Source organism: Nyctereutes procyonoides, unplaced genomic scaffold (genome assembly GCF_905146905.1).
Source record: "Nyctereutes procyonoides isolate TBG_1078 unplaced genomic scaffold, NYPRO_anot_genome, whole genome shotgun sequence".
Classification (NCBI taxonomy): Eukaryota; Metazoa; Chordata; class Mammalia; order Carnivora; family Canidae; genus Nyctereutes; species Nyctereutes procyonoides.
The window spans coordinates 18,229,353-18,244,719 of NW_026575051.1; the positions used below are offsets into that span (position 1 = coordinate 18,229,353).

Consider the following 15,367-nt stretch of genomic DNA (forward strand, 5'->3'; position numbering starts at 1 on the left):
CAAAAGGGAGATTCAGGAGGATTCCAAGAACAAGAGCCTTCTTATGAGCCTTTTTCCAACTTGTCTCAGAACCTTAGCTATATGAATTAAAGAAATGAATTTTTTCTCACTAATAAAATTATAAAGCAGAACATATAGTTTCATTGACTTATTTTCTATAACCAGCTAGGGAAAATTAATAAATTTATCTGAATGCCTGCCTTCAATCTTTGATGATATTTTATTATATCTCCCATGTAAGTAAAGAAAATGATTGATTTTTTAGGGGATGTTAAAGATAGCTGTATCATTTGGGGTTTTTTTGTATTTTTTTTGCTATGCATAGTAACCTCTCTGGTACTCAAAATTTTATTAAAACAACTTGCTATACATAGTTTTTAGAATCCAATGGCCGATGAGAAATTAATCACCAATTCCATACAAATCCAAAGGCAATAAATCACAATGTTACATAAGCATAGCATTTTTTCCCCTTCTTATCACATTCTAAGTGCAAGCAATAGTACAAAGCTTTTCTCAGCCATTATTACACTGAATATAGGGGAAAAAACAGTTAGTTAACTGACAAATATTTGTCAACACATCCGCAGACACCAACCTAGGACGGTGCCTAATTACGAAAAGTTCTGTTACATTTGCTTGCATTAGGACTTACTTTAGTGCTATTACTTAGTGAGAGAAGGATATAAAATAAAGGGGAAAGTGACACATAAAAAAGAATTATGAAAAGAAATTCTAACTCATAAAATGTTATGTCCATCATTTGGAACTTAACGCTTTGAGGAAAAGCTGCTGTCAGACTCAGGCATTACCAGATTACAGGGAGGGTAAAGTGTAAGAACCCAGACTGAAGAGAACCCAACCTTCTCCCTAATTGCAGTGACAGGGAGCTGGAATGGCTGCTCCTGAGAACGACATGTCCACAAGAAAACAGCACCAGCAAGCCTTCATCCCAACAGCAGCTGGTAGGCAGCAGGGCTTGAATTCCTGATAGACCACAAAAAGCTACTGATCCTGGTGGAAAATGCTGAGAAGCATTCTAATTCAACTTGTCGAGCTTAAATTTTAAGCATTTTTTTTTCCCTCTGAGCAGCAGGAACAGATGAACTCTCAAGAAATAAAGATCTCATTTTCATGGAAATCATCTCCCAAGAACGAGAAAAAAAAATAAAGAAAATGTATGAGGTAGACTTGGGATTGCTGTAAAAGACAACAGGTGTCAGGGTTTTCCATAAGGACTTAACTATTCCTCGAGGTATATTTTAATGACTTTCTAACAGTTGACATAGTTTATCTTCCCTTTGGAATAAACGGGATTCTGGTAACCAAGTGCAATATAATCAGCTCAGAAAAACAAAGTTTAGCTACACAACTACCATAAATGCAAGATGACTCCATATCTAAGGTTAACATGTCAACAGGATTTGTGGACACTGGGAAAGGACAAAGGTCTCACTGGTATGTGGTTCCTAGTAACTGAGCTGACTTTCTAAATACTCTTGTGATGAACCCGTATTTCTTTTTTTTTTTTTTTAAGATTTTATTTATTCATGAGAGAGGCAGAGATGTAGGCAGAGTGAGAAGCAGACTCCCTGCGGGGAGCCTTATGTGGGACTTGATCCCAGGACCTCAGGATCACAACCTGAGCTGAGGGTGGACGCTCAACCACTGAGCCACGCCGGTGCCACTGAACCCATATTTCTGATCAAATAATAAAAATGTAATAAAACTTCAAAGGATCACAATAGAAGCACTATGAAAGCTCTTCAAAATGTAGACACCAGGACCCCTTTCTCAGGATTATGGATTCATAATGTCTGAGTGCAGCCCCAGGCAACTGTATTTAAAATGCTTAAGGTGATCTGCTGGGCACCAAAGGTTTCAAATCACTGAAATACCCACTAACTTAAAACAGAACTGTCAGAAGTATTTACATTCCAATCTCAAATATGGGATTGATAGAAAAGTTTGATATAAAACAGTAGACACTCATGGGTTCTCTTCATTTACAAGCTTATTTCTCTATCTCTTCCAGCCTCCAGGCCCATGATTCTGCAAGCTTCACAGAGACAGAGATTATGTTCTTCTTTGTATTCCCAGTAACAAATCCAGTTGGTGATGCATGCTAAGAATTCTGCAAATGCTTGTGGAACAAACAATGAATCTTGCATGCATCGAATTCCCACATATTCTTCTTAGCATTTTCAAGGAAATGATCGAGATGTGAACTTGAGGTACCAAATATTCTATCCCTCTCTTTTATTGAAAAAGAAAGGCAACAAAAATGGGAGCTTTAGCATTAAAACAGTAACAGTGTTTAAACCTTTTATGATCACAAATTTGGGTGTAGCTTACATGGAGAGAGCCCATAGAGAGTGCTTCCAGACCAGGAAGCCCTCAGCGATCTGTCCAAAAGGGTAAATATGTTACATATATTAGGTGGGTTCTGTTAGGGTGTAGCATTTGTAGCTTAGAAAGGTGGATATAGGGGCTCCTGTGTGACTCAGTTGGTTAGGCACCTGCCTTGGGCTCAGGTCATGATCCCAGGGTCCCAGGATTGAGTCCCACATCAGGCTCCCTGCTCAGTGAAAAGCCTGCTCCTCCCTCTCCCTCTGCTGCTCCCTTACTTGTTCTCTCTCTCTCTCATAAATAAATTAAAAATCTTAAAAAAAAAAAAAAGGAAGAAAAAAAGGTGGATGTATTCACTTATGTCTTGTTACAGTGATGAGCCTCACCTTTGCCTTCTGTAACCAGGAAGTTATGTAAGCACAGCTTTGGGGGAATTCCTAAAGTCTTTTGGGCATATTTCTTCTCACACTCCCTTTAGCTATACACTCTCTACAGATTTGTGAGTTTGCCCATACACTAGCTTGAAAATTTGTGTAAGTCAATAAACTAGACCTATGTAAATCAGCTACATTCTTCTCCTTGAGAATCTAGTGAACGCTCTGTGATGGGGGACCATCTGAACTCACCAGAAAAATCTCTTGTTCAGTTCCAGAAAGTCACTGTCATCCTGAAGTCCATCCACAAATCTAAGGATCCTTGAAACTCAGGTGAGAAACCATGCAAATGAGTGAGTAAAATCTTGCAACCCTTATTTCTACATCATCTCTCCGCACTCACTCAAAACACTTGGCCAATTTCCACAGTTAAAACTTCAGACTCTCCTAGTCCATTCCTTTTGTCTTCCTTCCTCCTCACATGACCTAAAACAAGGAGAAACTTGGCACCTCCTTCACCAGGTTGCCAACCCATATACATTCACATACTAATGCATCCAACACAACTGCCAGAAGACTCAGTCACATGGTGTTACCTAATCACAGCAACCACTCAGAATTATAGCACACAACATGAAACTTTCCCAGCACCTGTGTACACAGCATCAGGTTATTCATGGCATAGACAAATTGAGGAAAAGGGGCTTCTGGGATTACTATTTCATTTTCAATATTTGTGCTTTATGATTGACATAATCTACCTTTTTAACATCAGCAGCACAACTGTTAAGTTATTCAATGGCACCTCAGCTTTACAGACATCCTTTCTCTTTAGACAGTGATTGTATCAGCCAAGCAGTTAGTGGAGCTCCACATTGCGGAGAAGCACATGGGGGCTAAACCTCCAATGTGGCAGATAAAATTAGGCACTGAAAAAGCAGACACCACCATTTAAGCTCTGTGTGTGAGCCCATTAAACTCATCCAGTTTATGAGGTTCATTCCTGCAGTGACTAAAAAATAAAATATGCATTTTTAGGAGGATAATAAACTTTTTCAAGTTCCCAGGGCAACATTCATTGCACTGGAACAGTTTTTTTACAAAATGGCACTTTAATAGACCCAAAAGTTTTGCACATGGGATAAAACTTTTACATATTCCCCTATGGTCTGGAAAATAAAACACCATATCAATGAAAATCTCTAGATAAGTTCTAGTGTCTGTAAATGTGACTAAAAGTTAGGACTATATTACTGATTGCTTTATGAGACAGTTAAGTGAAGTTTAATTAGCCATCACTAACTCTACAATGATATACGTTAACATTACACAAACGCACACACACACACACACACAGATTCTCAAATATTTCTGAATACACACATATTTAAAAAGTATATTTTTAAATGTACAGAGCCAATAAAGAACAGGACCAGCATTTTATTTTTTAAACACTATTTTATTTTGAAATGAAACTAGTTCATTTTAGAACACATGGAAAAGTTTCATTTTTTTAATGGCTTCAAAGCTTCCTATAATATGGGTGTAGCACAGCATATTTAACTAATTTACTTTCACTGATAGACCACTAGATATTTTTAGTATTTGGCTACTACAAACAATATAACATGAAATTTTATTGATTATCTTTGAACATGCACTTTTAGACATAGGTACAAGAATACCCATAAGATAAATTCTCAGATGTGGAACTATTTGGTCAAAGTGGTTTTAATTTTCAAGTCTATCCCAAAATTGCCCTTGAGAGAGGACACAGCAATTTATCACTCCAGCAATAATATATGTGAGTAGCTATTTCTTCACTCTTTATATTCAGTGTATTATCAAACATTTTGGTGTCTATCAGTATATCAGATGAAAAAATGATATTTTAGAAAGCTTTAACTTCCTCTCATTAAATAATGAGCTTGAGCACCTTTTGCTTTATATATATATTTTTTAATTGATTTTGGGAGCTTTTATATATTAAAGAAACTGGCCCATAGATTTCAAATATGTTGCAATTTTTCCCTACTTTGCAATTTGTATTTTGACTTGTCTATTTTTTTTAACAGAAAGGTGTTATGGCTTCTATATTTAAATTTAAATTCTTTTCTTATAAAGCCTCTGGGACTTTGGTCCTCTTAAAAAGGAATTTTAATTTGAGGTGAATATTAAAACCAAAACCAAAAATAAAAAGCCTCTCCTGTATTTCTGAAAGATAAGAATGTCTTTACATTTACATAAAGTGTCTCAATAGCAAAACCTTTAATTTACTTAAATCATTAGTATTCTGTGAGTACTCTTCATAGAGGTGGTGGATGTTGATAAATATAAATGACAACTTTTATAAAGATTTATTTATTTTTAGAGAGAGAGAGAGAGAAAGCAGAATGAGGGGCAGAGGGAGGAGAGAAGCTGACTCCCTGCTGACTGTGGAGCTGGACACAGGTTTGATCCCAGGACCCTGAGATAAAAACCTGAGCCAAAATCAAGAGACCAACATTCAACTGACAGAGCCACCCATGCACCCCAAATGATAACTTTTTAATATAATTGTTCGTAAGACTGAGTCCAAATTAAAACTTCGCAGTGGAACAACAGATTCATTATTCTAAGCCCCAGGACAAATAATCATGTTCCTTTCCCATTATCAGTGGGAAGTCTTTGGAGACATTTTAATCAAGAACTGCAGGTAAGAGTTCAAGTTTTACATCTGAATCCACAGAAATGAATGTTCTTTCTGGAAGTTCTAGTAACAAACTCTCTCTAATCATCAATTGAATGATAAAAGTACATTCACATGTCTGAATTAACTCAATCAACAAAAATTTATTGATCAGCTACTATGTACCAGGTTCTATCTAGGAACTTGGGATACAGAAATTAATAAAAAGATCAAGATTCCTATCCTCATGGAATCAGGAATAAGAGTATTAATGAAAATTTCTGCTAATTAAATAGAGCTATGAAGAAAAATGAAGGTAAGATAATTACATTTTCAAGTAATTCAAGAAAGAATTGCTCTTCTCAAAGAAAAATCTTTTACAATCCTAAAATTCTAAATTCCTCATTTCTTTATGGGCTGTATTGGCAATGGATCTTTGATTATCCATAGATTCAAAGTATGCAATGTATGTTGAAAAACGTGAATCTTTTTGGGTCTTTCCTAGTTCAAGATTTTGAGAACTATTCAGAACAGTTGGAAGCTGGTAATCAGCCTTTTACTCCTGTTTTTTGAAATACTAAAGCAACTTGCATATGAAGCAGCAATAAGAAATAAATCTGTGGTACTACACTCAGCACAGTGCTGGACACACAGAGCTACTCTACCCATACACAGAGATCACTCCGTTGAGTGCGGGGAAATAAAGCCGTATTTCCCATTCAGTCTCAAGACAGAAATCTTTGATCAAGTGACCCACATCTCTAGAGAACAGCTTCTTACAGCCCTATTTAGGCCTTGGTGTGGATTTGCAAATTAACTGGAAAGACCATTAGAAAACATTTCTGTTTAAAGTGCTAAATGGGCTGCAACTTTCAAAACTACCCGGCCTGCCAAATTGTGATTTAAAGTGAAATTGGCATGAGCAGACATTTCCACATCAGCCTGTAGCACATCTGGTCCAGACCAAACAAACAGAAGATTTATTCTGTCAGGGAGATCATTTAGCATTCCTTTTCATGCTTCAGAAGGAGCCTGTACCTGTCACTCACCAAAGCGCTAGGCTTTTGGTGGCTAGGCTCTGTTGCTCTCCCGGACTAGCCTTGATCTAACACTTCTAAGGAGGCTCATGTGCACCGCTCCACCTGGGAGCCCAGTACCCATGCCAAGTTCATTTCCATAGTCTTATAGAAACCTCCTGGAGGATTTCAAACATCTGCTCATAAGTAAAGAAACATTGTCTTGAGCTCTAACAATAATATAAAGGGCAACTGAACCTTCTTTTGCAAATAAAGCAGAGCTGATAAATGATCTTATTTCACAGGACTGGGGGCAAGTTTCTTTGTGTCTTTCTGAATTCAAATCCTTAAAATGAATATCGTCAATCATGGGAAAAATGTAATGTATCCAGAGTTTTACCATTAACTGCACTGGTATAGAGTCAAAACTAAAAAATAAACCCAAAAACAAAAACAAAAAACAAACAAACAAACAAACAAAAAAACCCCACATCATCTTGCTGAAACCAAATGGACATATTTATAAAAATTGTGTCATTATTCCTAAAATGTATTGTTATTCTCCCTGTCTCTCTGACTGTAGCCTCAGAGCCAAGTCTAACACTCTTGCTGTGTGAGCCACACAGCCACTTTCTTCTCTGGAATGTTAATCTGCTCCTGTTGGGAATCAGCAACCCCAGGAGAATCATTTCCTGGCTTGTCTCATCAGAAATACTATTCTTTCTCACCCCTGGAGTACTATGAATACTCAGAAGGGATAGATGTACCACCATTGAGAGTCCCGTTGATTCCCTTATGATGTTAGCTTATGTGAATATGAAATATTTGGTTTCAACCTAAACACAAACTGGAAAAGGAAGTGGCAAATATTTTGCTGGTGTACATGTTCTTTCTGATTTCTAGTTAAAACGTACCTCTGTTTCTTCTTTTGAGAAATACATGGGTTAGGCAAAATGTCCCCAAATGTCCTTTTAGTTGTAACATAATTATTATGAATTCCTTGTGGTTCTTTTATCCCTGAGGAATTCACTTAATTCATAAACACCATTACTTTGCTTTCATACTGACATGTGAATCTAGATCTAGGCAAACATAGGTGAGTTTATCACATAAACATAGAAAAGGTGTTTGCCTTACCTAAAATACAACAACAGTAAATATTTTTTTAAAAATCTAGAGGTTTCTAAGATAATTTTAAAAGTGCACATCAGAGAAGGCATGTCCTTTATACAAATATTTTCATCCTGTTGGTTTGTTACAGTACCAAGATAGTATGAAGAGTGAATTACATCTATACTTGCTTCACATCTGTCCCTCCTACTGAGTCATTAATAAACATGACACCAGAGTACTGCATTGTTAATACCCAGCTAGGTCTATGTAACTCAGAAAGCACTCTTCTCAAATTCACACAGAACATTCTTAAATAAGTTACATTCTAGATACCACATTTGCCAATGAAAAATGTATATCTATACCAAAATCCAGCTTCTTCTGAAGAAAACAACAAAATTAGTCTTCCATAACAACAAAACTAGTTTCAACCAATCTTGAAATATATTGTGATATAAAAATGCTGGTGATTTCTCAGCGTATCTGAACATTTTATACACTTGGAAACTGTCAAGTGGGGGAAAAAGTGTATGATATTCAGTGCCCATATAATTCACGTTATTTGGATCTATTTATATTCTCATTCTTGTATTCTTATTTGAAGGTATGAAATTAACATTATAAATAGCATGTTTCTATACTTTCATCACAATAAATTAGAGTAACATATAGGAAACAAAGATTTCATCTTTCCATAGCAAATCTGGAAGATAACACTTTTAATTAAATAAAGGATAACACTTTTAATTAAAAATAGCTAATATTATAAGTAATAACTATCTAAAGGGAACCAGCTTATGAATAAAAGGAATTAGAAAGTAACTTTATTTTTCCAGTTCATATTCTTGTAAAGACTGCATGTAGAGACAAAGAAGGGATACTCAAAGCAGACAAGAAATAACTTCATTTTAATAGGATACTGGACTGGTGAATGGGTTGAAAAGAAAAAAAGTCTATCTATAAAATATAAAATTTCAATCATGTAAAAACACATGGGCAATTCATAAACTCTGGCTCAGTGAGATCATGCAATGTCTACTCAATGCTGGCATTCTAACCAAGTATCACTAATCAATACCAGTATATTAACCAGGTATAACCAATCAATCACATCATGAGCTAAGAAATAAAGAAACAAGAAAAAGTAACCAGTCTTGGTCATCAAAATAATAAGCCATGTATACAAAAGAAAAAAGCAACAGAGACAAAATATGGTCAGAATATATGAGAAGAAACTATACTTGAAGATAAATTCAATTTTGTTAAGTAGGAACTTTCAAAATGGGGTATTTTGAAACTTTTAAGAACATACTTGTAAACTTATTATGTTATTTTGAGTTTAGAGTTCTAAATTTTTAACACATTCTGTTTGTATCTAATTACCTTATAATCAATCCTCATTTTTCAGAGATCCCATATTTACAAATTTGCCTATTAGCTAAAATTTATTTGTAACCCCTAGATCAGTCAGTACTCACAGCTGCTTTCATGGTCATTTGCAAACATACACATGGTGACAAAAATTTTAAATCTTCCATTTCACACCCAACCTGCCTTCTTGTTTTAGCATTTAGACTGTAAACAAGGGTCCTATTGATAGTATATTTACTGCTACATTTTTTGCATTTTTGTGCTTCTTTTTGGGGATTTGACTATTTATTTATAGTTTTGTTTATTTATTTGAGAGAGAGAGAGTGAGAGCATGAGCAGAGGGAAGGAGAAGCAGACTCCTTGCTGAGCAGGCAGCCCTACAAGGGGCTTGATCCCAGGACCCTGAGATCATAACCTGAGCCAAAGGCAGATGCTTAACCAACAGCCACCCAGGTGTCCAAGGTGATTTCACTGTTTTAAATGGCCCTCAAGTAGTGTCTAATGTTCCTAAGCACAAGGAGCCTGTGATATTCCTCATGGAAAAAACATATATATGAGATGAACTTCATTCAGACATGAGCTATGGTACTATTGGCCATATTTAGTGCTACTAAATCAACAGGAGATATTATATAAAATGTCTTTAAATAGAAATACATAAAACAAGGTCTTATATTGATCAGTTAACCAAAATGTGAGCAGAGGCTCACAGGAACCTAACCTTGTTATTTCCCCTAGGAGCAATGGTTCAGTATTTGCTACTATAGTAACTGTGGTGACTTCATGGAAAATAATTACTGTGAATAACGAGATTTGATTATGTATGCATGTGCGTATATATGTATATTTGTGTGTGTGTGTGTGGGTGTGTGTGTAGGTTCTTCCTTTAAAATAAAACCAATCGAGAAGTTATCACAATTGAAAACCCCTTAAAATGTCTACTGAGAAAATATTGTAGGGAAAAAGCAAAAATAACACTGGGTTTTGATTGTGTGTAATATTTTTAGCCATTGAAATTTCCATAAGGAGTTTTAGCACATGCAGTTAATTTGCATGAGAGGCAGCTGGAGCATATTGGCTCTTTCAAAGCCATTATGATTTATCAGCTCAATAATGCATGAGCTTAGACAAAGTTATACAACCGTCTGTATTTTTAACAAGGTGATGGAGTAAGAAATTTGCTAAAACAGCCATTCCAGACCCAGGTGACTAAAAGGAGGTTAGATCACTTACACAAACTGGAACACAATTTTATCAGTCCTGTTCTATTTGGGTCTCAGACTTTTTTTTTTCTTGAAAATAATATTTTGTTTAGAGAAAGTGCCAGACTGACAGTCTGAGACACTGAAGTCAAATATTCATATATGCTATTAGTATAACATAGAAAGAGTTGATTAAAATCCCCACTAGAGTGACCAATGGAATTAGATTCATCCTGTACCAGGCATCATCTGAGAAAGAATAAACAATTTCTTTCTGTTTGTTCAATAAAATGTATGACATGTATTTATTAAATCTTAAATCTCATTTGGCAAAAATAGCTTGTTGGAAATGCCTCTTTATGATTTATTTTAATTTTAATTTTTATAATATTTTATTTATTTATTTATTTATTTATTTATTTATTTATTCATGTGAGAAACAGAGAGAGCACACACAAGAGCAAAAGCAGGGCAAGGGTGAGGGGTAGAAGCAGAGAGAGAGAGAGAAGCAGAAATCCCGCTAAGCAGGGAACCCAATGTGGGGCTTGATCCTAGGACCCAAGATCATGATCTAGCTTAACTAACTGAGCCACCTCGGTGCCCAGGACATGTCTTTTTTTTTTTTTTAAGTGAAGTTCATGTCTCATGTTAAGTTTTGATAACCATGTAGCCAAACACCCCTGAGAAGCTATTGCTATAGTAGAGGTATGAGCTACAAGAATTTGACATAGGCACTCTGAAGTCAATAGCAGCAGCATGGAAAATCTAGAGGACACTATGAATTCAAAATATTGTAAATGAAAAATTAATTGATAAGACAATATTTAATGACCACTGGTATAAAAAAGAGATGAATTATTTGAAGATTCCAAGTTTTTATACCTAGGTTAATAGAATAGCTGTATTTGTTTTAGAGCTGGTATAAAAGTGTGAATTTATCCTTTAGAACTCATTTTAGGCAATAACATCTAGACTATAAGCTTTAATATTTAATACACTAATTTTACAAGATAGCAAATGCCTATCTTGTTCTAGACACTCCTATCCCCTTTTCTCTGATAATATAGGAAAAAAGGGAAATAGGAGATGAATGTTACAAGAAACACATAGACCCCATCCTCCTTTCTCCTGGGACATCTTGGATTGGCAGGCTATGTTCCCATAGCCTCACCAAGTACGCTGATTGTAGACTTAAGATTTACAGTAGATCTCTCAATATAAAAGGCCACTGAAATGTAAAAATCAATCAAGCAGGGTGCCTGGGTGGCTCAGTCAGTCAGGGATGGAGTCCTGCATCCGGACCCAATCCCTATTCCAAGGGGAGCCTGTTTCTTCCTTTCCCTCTGTCTGCCACTCCCTGCACCACCACTACCACCACCAAGCCCCCGTTTGTGCTCTCTCTCTCTCTCTCTCTGTCTGTCAAATAAATAAACTCTTACCAAAAAAAAAAAAAAAAAATCAACCAAGCATCCAGTTATAAAGTTACTCTCTTCCATTTAGGTTAATCTTACTCTGAATACCAAATCAGGTGACTGACAGGGAAACCCGAAATTACTTACCACATTGCAGCCACAAGACTAACCGGAGGAAACTTCCTCCTTGCAAAGGCAGCCACACTGTCAGAGTTTAGAGTTAGTAAGGTATAGTTACCTATAACTTTGTGACTATAACCTCCCATTTCATAGCTGGGAAGCCTGAGGCTCAGAGTTGCAAACTGAATTAATGCAGGAATGAAAACAGGAACCACATTCTCTAAGTAATATATTCTCAAAGTTAAGTGCTCAACTATTCTCTAGACCAGCAGCTCTCAAACTCCTCTGCACATCAGAATCACCTGGAGGACTTATTAAAACACAGACTTCTGGCTCCATCCCTAGACCTACTCATCCTATAGGCCTGAGATGGGACCAGAGAAGTTGTATTTTGATGAGTTCCCTGGTGATGCCAACATTGCTGGTCTGCAGAGTGCACTTTAAGAACCACTCCCACTCCAACAAATTTCCTCTCAAGAAAAACTAGACCCTGCCCTGAAATGCCCAGGCACAATGCTTCAAAAAGAACATATAATCTGAGATACTGGAATAGGAGAGGCCTATAATCTCATAGCTAGAACAATTCTATCTATTCAGAAACCAAAGTGTACTTCATGATACAGGTATGATATGGCTATTCTGAAATGATTGCTAAGAGCTAGAGATCATTTTCTTTCCATCCCAATGCTAAAATTTCTTGGACTTTGAGCAAACTGTATCATTAGGATTTGTCCAAATGCAAATAAAAGAAACATCATTTAGCTGCCTTTTTTTCTCCCAAAATTAAAATAATATTACAACAATTATATTATCCAAAGTCTAGGCATAGAAGTTAGCAAAGAGATATATACACAGAAAACATCATCAATAGATAAGAGAGATGGAGGAGAAGGAGTAAATAGGGAATAGAATACCTCAATGCAAAAAACAATTGTATAACCACTATGTAGAAAGCACAACATCTGGTGCAGAGGCGAGATGTTCAGAAAGGCCTAGCCCCTACTCTCAAAAAGCCTTCAGTAATTGACATCTGAAGGATATTAAGTAGATGCTGAATATAATATTATGTATATTATACATACATGATACACTGGGCAAAGTTTCTCAGAATGAACATTGAAAGACTTTAACAAATACAACATTTCCAGAAAGACAGTGACAAGTCTAGTGTACTGTCATAGAGTAATCGTGAATTCTAATTGAAGATACCACACGGTACCGAAGGAGGATCAGTATCTGTGGGTAGAATGCAACAAAAATCTATTAGAAACTATTGCAGACTGTATAGACCATTTCAAACATTCTAGTTTTTATCTACTTCTATATCTACATCATCAGAACCTTGATATTTGGTCATTAATACTTAGAACTATACAATACGGGATCCCTGGGTGGCGCAGCGGTTTGGCGCCTGCCTTTGGCCCAGGGCGCGATCCTGGAGACCCGGGATCGAATCCCACATCGGGCTTCCGGTGCATGGAGCCTGCTTCTCCCTCTGCCTGTGTCTCTGCCTCTCTCTCTCTCTGTGACTATCATAAATAAATAAAAATTAAAAAAAAGAACTATACAATACAATTGTCTGTTTATAGATCCCAAACTTCACAAGAAATGCATCAAATTCAAGCATCAACCCTTACACTGTACTTTAAAACATGTGTATGAAATCATATAAAAAGCACACAGAATCCAGTTTTTAATCGATCAACTCTTTAACAATTAATTTAAAACACAATGATCCAATTGGTTAAAATAAAATCAAAGAATTTCACATTGTATGCCTTTCATTTCATGGAAGTGCACTGTGAATGCAAAGGTGTCTCCTGACATACATACATGGATCTCTTGATAGTACTATAGAAACAGACATAATTTCTTCCTGAAGTTGGAATCTGCCAGGGCCTTCTCTGTCTGTCATGTGGCAGAACTGTGATGTTGAATATATTTGTAAGAGCAAGAAAGCAATTCAGCATATACAGAAAAAAAAATTGCAAGCCAACTGTCAAAAGGAAAAAATGTGCCTTACCCACCAGTCACTAAAGGACCTATCAGTGTAACAAAAATGGTATCATCTATGAATGACAACAGTTTTAAATGTAAGATAAAATGGAACTCTGTGCAAATGTACTGCAAGGAATTCTCTGAGTGCCAAAAAAAAAAAAAGAAGAAGAAAGAAAGAAAGAAAGAAAGAAAGAAAGAAAGAAAGAAAGAAAGAAAGAAAAGGTAAATTGAAAGGAAGGAAGGGACTATCTTGAGAATGGCTCAGCACTCACTTCTCCAGGAATAACTCCGTCGTCTGCATGTCTGTGCTGTCCTTCCGGCAGGGCTTGTCCTGTAACTCCAACTGCCTTCCTGGATTTCACGGAAATTTTTGCCCGGCCTCAAACTCAAAGCAAAAGTAATTCCTTATTTTTCCCTTAGCTAAAGTGCCCATGACTTAGGCCATAAGCATAAGTAAGCCTGAGTCACCTCATTTGAAACTCAGTGACAGATAAATGATAATGGACATCTCATATCTTATATTGTTCTCTTTTCCAAAAGTTTGACAAAAGAATCCTCGGTCACAGTGGAAAGCTGTCTGGATTCCCTGGCGTGGGATTCAAGGAGCTCTTCCAATAATCTAATACCAATGTACTTTCCTCCCCATTCCCTTTATTCTATGGAAAGCTTGTGCTCAGCCCAAAATATCTTTTCACTGTCTCCTTTAATTCCATGACACAGACTCGTATTTATGCCATAATCCCTTGCCTGGAATTGTCCATTTTCATGCTTCTCTGAGGCTCTCCTTGTTCAATAACATAAAATCCTGCAGTAAAACAAAAGAAATAAAAATCAAAAATTCTTAAAGAATGCAGTCATGAAAAGTTTGTTGATGACCTTGGCCAGATCCATTTCAGTAGCATTTCAGAGAGAAGAGCAGGTTGAGAAGTGACTGAAAAGATCGGAAATTAAACATGGCAAACACAGCTGAAATACATTATGAGGAGCGGAAAGGAGGAAAAGTGAGTGGGAGCTAGAGAAGATCATAGGTTGTGGAAGGGTATCTTTTCTTTTTGAAAATTGAAGAAAACTGAGCATATTTTAAAGACTGATTCAAAAGAGGCGATAGAGAAAAAAAAAACTGGAGACTCAAGAATAAGGTAATAGGTGAATCAAATACCTGAAAAGATGGGAATGGTTGAGAGCTAGAATGCTCAGGAGGGGGTCAGTCTCAGGAAGATACTTATTTTCCACTATTTCAGAAGATGAAGAAAGATAACTGTAACTACCAGGGTTTGGAGGGTGGTTGGCAGTGGGATGTGGAGGAATGGGAGAGGCTGCTTAAGAGTATATGCTTGCAACTAGGAGGTAAGTAAGTCCCAGAGACCTAATACACAGTACTAGGTATTCTGTACTAGAATATAGTACAGATATATATAGCACAGGTTTAACAAAACTGTATTATAAATGTCAAATTTGCTAAGAGACTAGATCTTAACTGTTCCCAACACCAGAAGGAATGATGATTATGTGATGGGATAGAAGTGTTAGCTAATATTACAATGGCAATCAGATCAATAGGTAAATTTATACAATGTTGTATGTCAAATAGAACTCTAAAATAATAATTAATTACTGGAAACTCCCCTACCTTGTTATTGTTGCTATTGTTGATGAGGTTTGGGGTGGTGGTAGTATTGTTGGTTTTTGTCTTTTGTTTGTTTGCTCAGTAATGTTGAGAGTGAAAGGGAGGCAGATGCATAGG

At 36.4% G+C, this 15,367-nt stretch overlaps 1 pseudogene; it reads left to right on the forward strand.

The window, feature by feature from the left end:
- The first annotated feature begins 14,576 nt into the window (after window positions 1-14,576).
- Window positions 14,577-15,367, forward strand: part of LOC129512865 (ornithine decarboxylase-like) — a 31,424-nt pseudogene continuing 30,633 nt past the window's right edge.